This window comes from Thalia democratica, chromosome 6 (assembly GCF_965202585.1).
Source record: "Thalia democratica chromosome 6, ktThaDemo2.hap1.1, whole genome shotgun sequence".
Taxonomy (NCBI): Eukaryota; Metazoa; Chordata; class Thaliacea; order Salpida; family Salpidae; genus Thalia; species Thalia democratica.
In genome coordinates this window covers 41519853-41528339 of record NC_139170.1, presented here as the reverse complement: position 1 = coordinate 41528339, position 8487 = coordinate 41519853, and positions in this window count along the sequence as shown.

Below are 8487 nucleotides of genomic sequence, written 5' to 3'. Positions count from 1 at the left end.
TGAAAAACATCGGTAGTATGACTGATGAAGAACTAAGGGAGCTTTTTGATGTTAGTTAACATTTACATAAGCATACTACAAAATTAATATCTCAATGCTATACTCTATGAGTAAGACATCTTAGGTTTAGTTTAAGATTTTATATAAAAACGTGTACATTTATATAATAATAAACGGAACACTTGAAAACTTACTCAGAAAATTCAATAAGCTACTTAATACAGAAACACGGTGAGGTTCAGAACGCTGTGGTTATGCAAGACGACCAGGGACGTAACTACGGCTTTGTTTCTATGAAGAGTCATGAATTTGCTGAAAGAGCAAAAAAGGAGCTAAACAACAGCAAAATTGGAGGTAAGTATGTTATGTATGATATTAATAACATTTTAGAATAAAACAACAAATAATATTAAAAAAATGACGATTTGATAATATAAAGTTAAGTTAATAACAAATTTACATCAAGTTAGGTAATCTAGAATGTTTTAACATATGCATTGAACACTATTATTAGTCAATGGAAATTGCTTTCAAAAACAAATCTTGATTAAACACCTATTTTTGAAATACATAAACTTTAAAGTTTTTTCGTTCTACAACAGAGCACACGATTTATGTGGACCGCGCCCAAAACAAGGCAGAGAGAAGCAACACGCTGAAGAACGAGTTCGTCAACCGCAAGAAAGCGCTGCAGGATCTGAGTAAAGGCAGAAACGTTTACGTCAAGAATCTGGATGACAACATCGATGATCGAACTCTCAGTGACGCCTTCCAACGCTTTGGCGACATCACCTCAGCCAAGGTTTGTTATATTTATTTAGTCTGCAGCAATTTTTTGACATTATCAACGATAACTATAAAACTAGTCACTCAAGCCTGAATATTGAATTTTCTAAAACTTTTAACATATATAAAATAATAATTCTAATGACTTAAGTTAAGTCAATATGTACCTAGAACAAAGGTCTATAAACAAAATAAAACATCTAATAAATTAAAAATATGTTATAATGTTTATTGATCATGAAAATTAATTCCTGATTGCTCATCAACTATTTCTACAGGTCATGCGCGATAGTGGAGTGTCGAAAGGATTCGGATTCGTGTGCTACAGTACCGCTGAAGCCGCTCAAAATGCAATCAGCGCCATGAACAACTCGAGACTGGGAAGTCAGAATTTGTTCGTTGATTTTGCCCGAGACAAGAACCAGAGGGCGGCGGAGCTTGCACTGGAGCGCAAGAACAGAGTTCTCTACGTCAACGGGATTTCTTATCACATAGATGGTTTGAAGCTTCGGCAAATTTTCCAGCCCTATGGCCATATCAATGCTTGCCAGGTTTAAAACTACATATTTTTTTTTTTACTTGTTAAATAAAATATAGTTTAATTAATGAAGTTTAGATTCTTTAGGTAAAAGTAAAACGTTTTCTCGTCTTTCATATTTGAATTCTAAGGAAGCTGTTTAGTTAAGATTTATACAAGTTTTCAAAATATTGTAATACTTATAGGTTATGTACGAAGGAAGGAAACATCTTGGCTACGGCTTTGTGACATATAAACATTCCCAATCTGCTTTCAACGCTATAAATGCGTTGAATGGAGTCGTATGTTCCGACCGTATGCTCGAAGTTTCAATGAAAATGACTAAAGCAGAAAGGAACCTTGCTAAAAAAGTAAGTATACACTTTATTATTAATACAAATAATAAATGAAAAAAAAACCTACTTATGTAGTATGTATATGCTCAAAATATATGCTATAACTTTATGGTAAAACATATTTTTTTAATTCTAACTATTAAATAATAAACTTATTAATACATATATTGAGTTATACATAGTTACCCTACATTCTTCTAGGCAGCCAAACAACAGCAAGCTGCAAATGGCCATTCTCACAATTCGAACCACTCGCCAAACCAGTTCCATGACCAGCATCAGTTTGGCTACTACAATATGGGTTACCAGCAGCCACAAGATCAACGTGTGTATCAACAGCCTCAGATGAACCGTCCACATAGTCAGCAGCAGCAAGCCATGCTGCAGCATCAGGACCAGTTGATCCAACAGATGGAGAACTTGAGGCTGACCAACCGACCCGCGCAGCAGCCTCCGATGTACAACGCAGCGCCGCATCACCAGATGTACGGTCATCAGCAACAGGTAGTTTCATTGCAATCATTTCTAGAAAATTAGTATAAATTAGATTAAAACATATTAATTGTTAAAGTTTTGTTTAAGTAGTAAAATATGACAAGTTTAATTTTTAGCTATAACAAGTATATTTAACAAAACTATGGTATGCAAATTAAAAGTACAACATAAATAGAAGTGAACAAGGTAAACTTTTTATACTAGGTAAGACCGATGCATTACCAGATGAATGGCCATCAGCAGCAACGTGTGATGAACCAACCGCCAATGCAGCAGATGTACCCACATGGAGGACGGCAGCAGAGGCACCCCAACCACCAGCACCAGCAATATCCTTATCAAGGACCTGTGCGGCAGTAATACACAATAGGATCACAAAGCTTTAGGAATTTCATTGTAGTTCAATCGCAATAAACTTTAGATTTAAAAAAAGACTATTTTTTTAAAATTTAACTAAGGTAAGAAGGAGAGAAATTGTTAACTTTGCTCCAAAATAGTATAATGGTAAAACTTACATTTAAGTTTACAGAAAGTGTGTTAAAAATGTTGCGATGCACCCACATGTACTACAATATAAAACTAATTGGTTGTGGTTTTATACTTGTTAAGGTTCGGGAGAAGTTTGAGTTTAACCGTGTTTGAAAATTTAAGAAAATATTTGCCACGGTATGTAAAACAAAAGTAGTTTAGTTTATACAGTACCCAATGGTTTCCAAAACTTTTTACCATAATTGACCCCTTGGCAGAAGGTCTAAATATTGTCGGCCTATTTAATAGATATCGCCTACTTACTAGTATATGCTATTGTATTACCTATTTATTATTAAGCCGATGTATTAGTTATTGCCTCCTGATAGACAATAATTTCCGAAATGTTTTGGTTTAAACAATTTTAAGAAACCCTGTCTTAAGCATTTAACTATTTTACAGTATTCTACTTCAGTAACATTTATATAATTTGTAGTATCTTACGTTAGGGCAGACATACCATATGTCACTCCTACAAAATTAAAAAAATTACTCGAACATGTAATTTAAAGTTAAAAAAAAACTGTATTTAAAAATTTAGTATTTTAAAAAATCCCCTCCCCCTTTCGTCCCCTTACAAGTTATTGACCCTCGACTTAAGATGTAGTCCCCGTTAGGACACTCTACCTTACACATTAGCTGCAATATTATAAAGATACAACGGCTACACAATTACTTGAGCATGATAATTTATATTGAAAGTCCTCTGCTATACTCTTATCAAAGCTCTGTATTTTAAAGCTACTGCAAAATAGTCCTTGAAGAAGTTTTTATTTTAAATGATGGTTTAAAAATCATGATTTATTTGCTCAATGAACCCTGAATTATATTAAAAATTTTATTCAAAGCTAATCTTAAGCCATTTTTATAGCAGTTGTTTATAATTTCATTTTGTTCGAATTTTATCAAAATAACAACTAAATTTGAATACCAATCGTAAAACTATTGATTAAAAAAATACAACAACATAAATACTCTCTAAATTTATTTTTGTTAAATGATAGTTTCTGAAGTGTTATAAATTGCACAAATATATTTTATTACATTTCAGTTTCTTATTTTATTTCTTAAAGTAAAGGTTGAAAAAATGATTAAAACTATATTTTTTGCTCGCAAGCATTTTTTAACTTAAATGAGATGCTTGCTTTGGATGGTAGAATTCCAGCCGTATATTAAAATTGTTGAAAAAAATACTGCTTTCAAAAAAATGTTCATCTTTATTTTTTCTCTAAAGATCTTATTTAAATTTTTATGCTAATTTTTTCTAATTCCCTTCCTTGTTTACAACGCGTGTTAAGCTTATCACAGAAAATTTAACAAACTGCGTGTGAGATTCAGGTAGAGGGTCAATAAAATGCAGTTTATAGTTTACAGATTCATGTTTGTCTCTTAGTTGTACAACTTCACTTACTCGTCAATACGCCCGTACTCTGGTACCTGGTAAACAGATTCTTCGAACTATCGGTAGCAGTTTGTTTGCTGATCTTTTCGAACAAACTTTTACGTAACCTATTGCTCGCTTCACTCAAAAACCTAAATTTAGTCAGTTTATCTACCTTTGTAGTACCTTTTGTTTTATAACTGAAAAGGGTATATAAACTTGCAAAATTTTATTTGGTCAACCGAGAAATTTCAAAAGTGTAGGCTTTGAAATAGTAAAGTCTTTTATAGTTTTAGCAGCAATTTTCTGACGATTTCTTAAGTTCATTTGAGAAGTGTTTAAAAATGAGCAAGATTTAGTTAAGTTAGGAAATTTTAACTTAAAGCATACATTTTCAAAGCATTTCCAGACATAATCATCATAAATTTGATATTTTTCATCCTTCTCTGTGCTTTGCCAAATCTATCAGAGATCGTTTCAAATTTAAAAAATATTTTATCTTAAAAAAAAAAATATCATCCATTAGCTAGCTAACAGCATAACAAATTACCTTCATATAAATTTTAAAGACATAATTTCATGTATTAGCATATAGAAGCTTTTTTGCACATAGAGTAAACTAACTAAGTATTCTTTACTAACTAACTAAAAAAATATTTTATTAGCTTTTCAAATGGCTGAGAAAAAATACTTCAAACTTTAGAGTTTCACCATAAAAATGGTTTTCTATTTGTTTTAGTATGTTGTTAATAGTTTTTACTTTTATATGTCGAATTCTAATTATTGTATCTGTTTGTCCAAATTAGCAGTATTCCATAATAACTAATTAAAAGATAGAAATAATTTGATTACATTAATAAATTAAATTTTTAGTAATTTAAACATCAGACTTTATTTTATAATTTTTAATGAATAAAAGAACTCTCAAATTTCTTTCATTCCAATATATTTCGTTAAATACTCTTCAGGGAAATTACAATTGAAACAATAAAATAAAACACAACAAGTATATATACAAAAACTTTTACAAACTAATTAACTGATCAATTAAGTAAATGTAAATGTTATCAACGAAAATGTAATCAACAAAACTTTAAAAATCAACACAAAATGGTCTTAATTAAGTAAGGCTAGGGTGTGTAATCAAATTCTTTCTTTTTGCATAAATTTGGTTTGTTTAAATGTATTAAAATGGCTTCAAATCTAATTAATTCCAATGTATTTGAACATTGTCGCATTACACTGAAATTAGATAATGCAAACTTTTTTCCACAACTTGGATTATTCACAAGTTGTTCTACTATCGCAGATTTTTTTATTGCAATTTTGACTGCAATACTCTTTTCGTCTTTTTTTTTGTCTTTAATATACGAAATGATACACTTGGGAACATGTTCCTTTATTCTAGTTGTGAGGTGTCGAGACGTTTGACCAATGTAGCTGATGTCACAGCAGCATTTAAACTTGTAAACTAAAAGACTCTTTTTTTGAGGTGTCATTAGGTCTTTTTCCGAACGTTGAAGTATTGGTTTTGACATGAAAAGAACCCTAGGTTTTACCGCATGATATGTTATTACTTATATGTATGTTAAAGACAAAAAAAAAACGAAAAAAGTACTGCAGTCTAAAATGCAATAAAAAAATCTGCGATAGCAGAACACCTTGTGAATAATCTAAGTTGTGGAAAAAAGTTTGCATTATCTAATTTCAGTGTAATATAAGTATTTAACTAATACTTTTGTATATTTTATTTTATTTATGATACTTACCTCTTGCTTAATTAATTTAGACCACCTTAGTTAATAATGTCAAATAGTTTTATCTGTATTCAAATATTAGATCCAGTGTCACATAAAAAGGAAATTTTGTATTAGACTTGTTTAACATGCATAGAAAGTTTTTTTTTTACTTTACCAAGTTATTGCTGCAGTATCTATGTTTCTATCAAATGTCTACTAGAAGTTTGTTTAAATATACCATCTGTTTCAAGATAACAGATGGTATTGCAGCTCTGCTAAGCGCCTTAAAAGTTTAAAAATACATTTTTTGAATAAAAAATATTCGTATTAAATTTTCTAAAGGTGAAATATTGACTAGTTTTATGTTTAAAATAAAATACTCAACAAAATTATGCATTTGAACAAAAAGCTAAATTAAATTTTGTCAAATCTAGTTAGTAAAAACTAATCTAACAAAATAAAGTTATGTAGTATAAATTGATTTCTTAGTAAAATCTTTATATACATAGTATAAATGAAATATTTTTAACTACACATAAATAATTAGATTTAAAATTAAGATGTGTAAAAAAATATATTATATAAAAAACTTCTAAGATAAAATTAGATAAATATTTATAATTTTTTACCTTTTTGTTAATTTTATATTTTACTTTAATTAATAAAATTCGTAAATTTTTAGTATCACAAATCAAGTACTTAAAATTTTTTTAAACTTAATTACTTACTTATGTGATTAGACTACTAATTATATTGTTAGTTTCTTTATAAAATTGGTTAAGTTTACAAATTACATATTTTTTCAATTGACTTATATCTTATTGTAAATTTTTTTTCTATGTTTGAGTAGTTATTTAGTAAGGCTTTCATAATGCTATACGTTTAAAACCTCTTAAAATGTTTAAACAAGATTTGTTATGTTTACAGAAATAGACATTAACAACTGGCTAGTTTCCCCTTTAGTTCTGTAAACATTGGCAAACTTATCATTCTCGCTCCGCCGACCTGGCGAGCATAGAAACAAAACACTATTGAAAAATTAAGATCATATATACAAAAAAACAATTAGAAATATAACCAAATGCAATTATTAAAGCCTAAGTTTGTGTGAGTTTTTAGTTTGTAAATAAGCTTGGTTCAGCCAACAAAGCGCAGAAATTGGCGCAGTCTTTTTATAAAGTTGAACTTAGTTTCGTGTCCCGGCCATTTCAAACGCAGTAGTTTGTAACTTAGGTGCACATAAAATATTATGCGCAGTTAAGTGTGCACAGATTTTCAACAGCTTCACAACCACTGATCTACATTTTAAATTATTTTCTTAAATCCAAAAATTCTTAATAAAACTGAACAAGAAATTGTTATATTTTTTTAATTAGATAGAAGTGAGATAGGTATACAATTTTCTGGTGAAATTTTTGATTCTGATTTAGAAATCGGAAATCTCTGATTTAAACGAGTTAAACTGATTAGTCTTATATAATCAATTTGATTTTTATTTCGGTTAATATAACTAGGGTTGCTATAAACTGAGCTTTTTTTTTTTAAAGGAATAAAATCTGGCCGTACAAGAATTTTAAACGTAATATTTTATGATGTTTTAATTTATATTTAAACTCAAACATGTATTAACTCATATTTAAATAAAATATATTAATTTTTGTTACTAGTGTTTTATATAAAACTTTGATAAAATGAGATAAAAACATATTTGTTAGTACTTATTGCTTTTAAATAGTCAAAAAATAAAGTATAAGAAGCAAAATTTATTTATTTCGCTATTGTTTTGGCTACTATTTTTCATAAATGTTTTCAGTACGTTTTAATACTAAAATTCGCTTTTATTTTATACAGAACTAAATAACTCATAATAAAGATAATGGATATCTCACACCAAGTAAAGACTGCAGCTGTAGAAAACGCCTTGAAGCATTTCAGCAAGTCTGAAAGATTTGAAGACTCCGAACTATTCTTATCAGATTTGGACTTGTTCAAATCTATAATCCGGTCATACAAGAATAAAAACTATAAAAAAGGTAAGTTATTTAGAAAAGTCTATAAAACTTTGTCTGTAACAATTGACAAAGAAGAAAATAAAGCATCCGAAAAATATTGCAAGTTTGTCGCTTATATCTGCCTTGGTGCTAGTGACAACGAAAACATTGTGAAAATTATGGCTTTATCCTTATAAAAACTAGTTTTTTGTGTACTGACCACAAACTGTTTCAAGAAATCGGTAATATGTTACTGAAAAACATTATAATTCGCAATTTCGTCAGCAAAGATGTGATTTTGAACACTATGAAAAAGATACTTTTCTCAAAATTAAAATCTTAGAAGTGATATACACTTAAAAAATGCGAAGGAACTCCGCATGATAGAGAAAGAGCAATATGTACTAATGAGGATGATATACGTGATCCTGAAATACACAGACTACTCCTACAGAGAAAGTAGATTCATTAAAACCTTGATACTTTACTAACTTAACACTTACAAAAAATTTCAAAGCAGAACTTACATTGAATGGAATAACAGTGAAAAATTACGTTACGGTGTTGCAGAAAAAGATAAACTTGTAGTCGTTTTGAGCACAATCAAAAAGTTTATCCACGTTTTTCCGTCGTACAAAACTTTAATTGTAAAAAGAATGGTCAGGCACTGGCCAAAAAGCTTCTTTCACGAAAA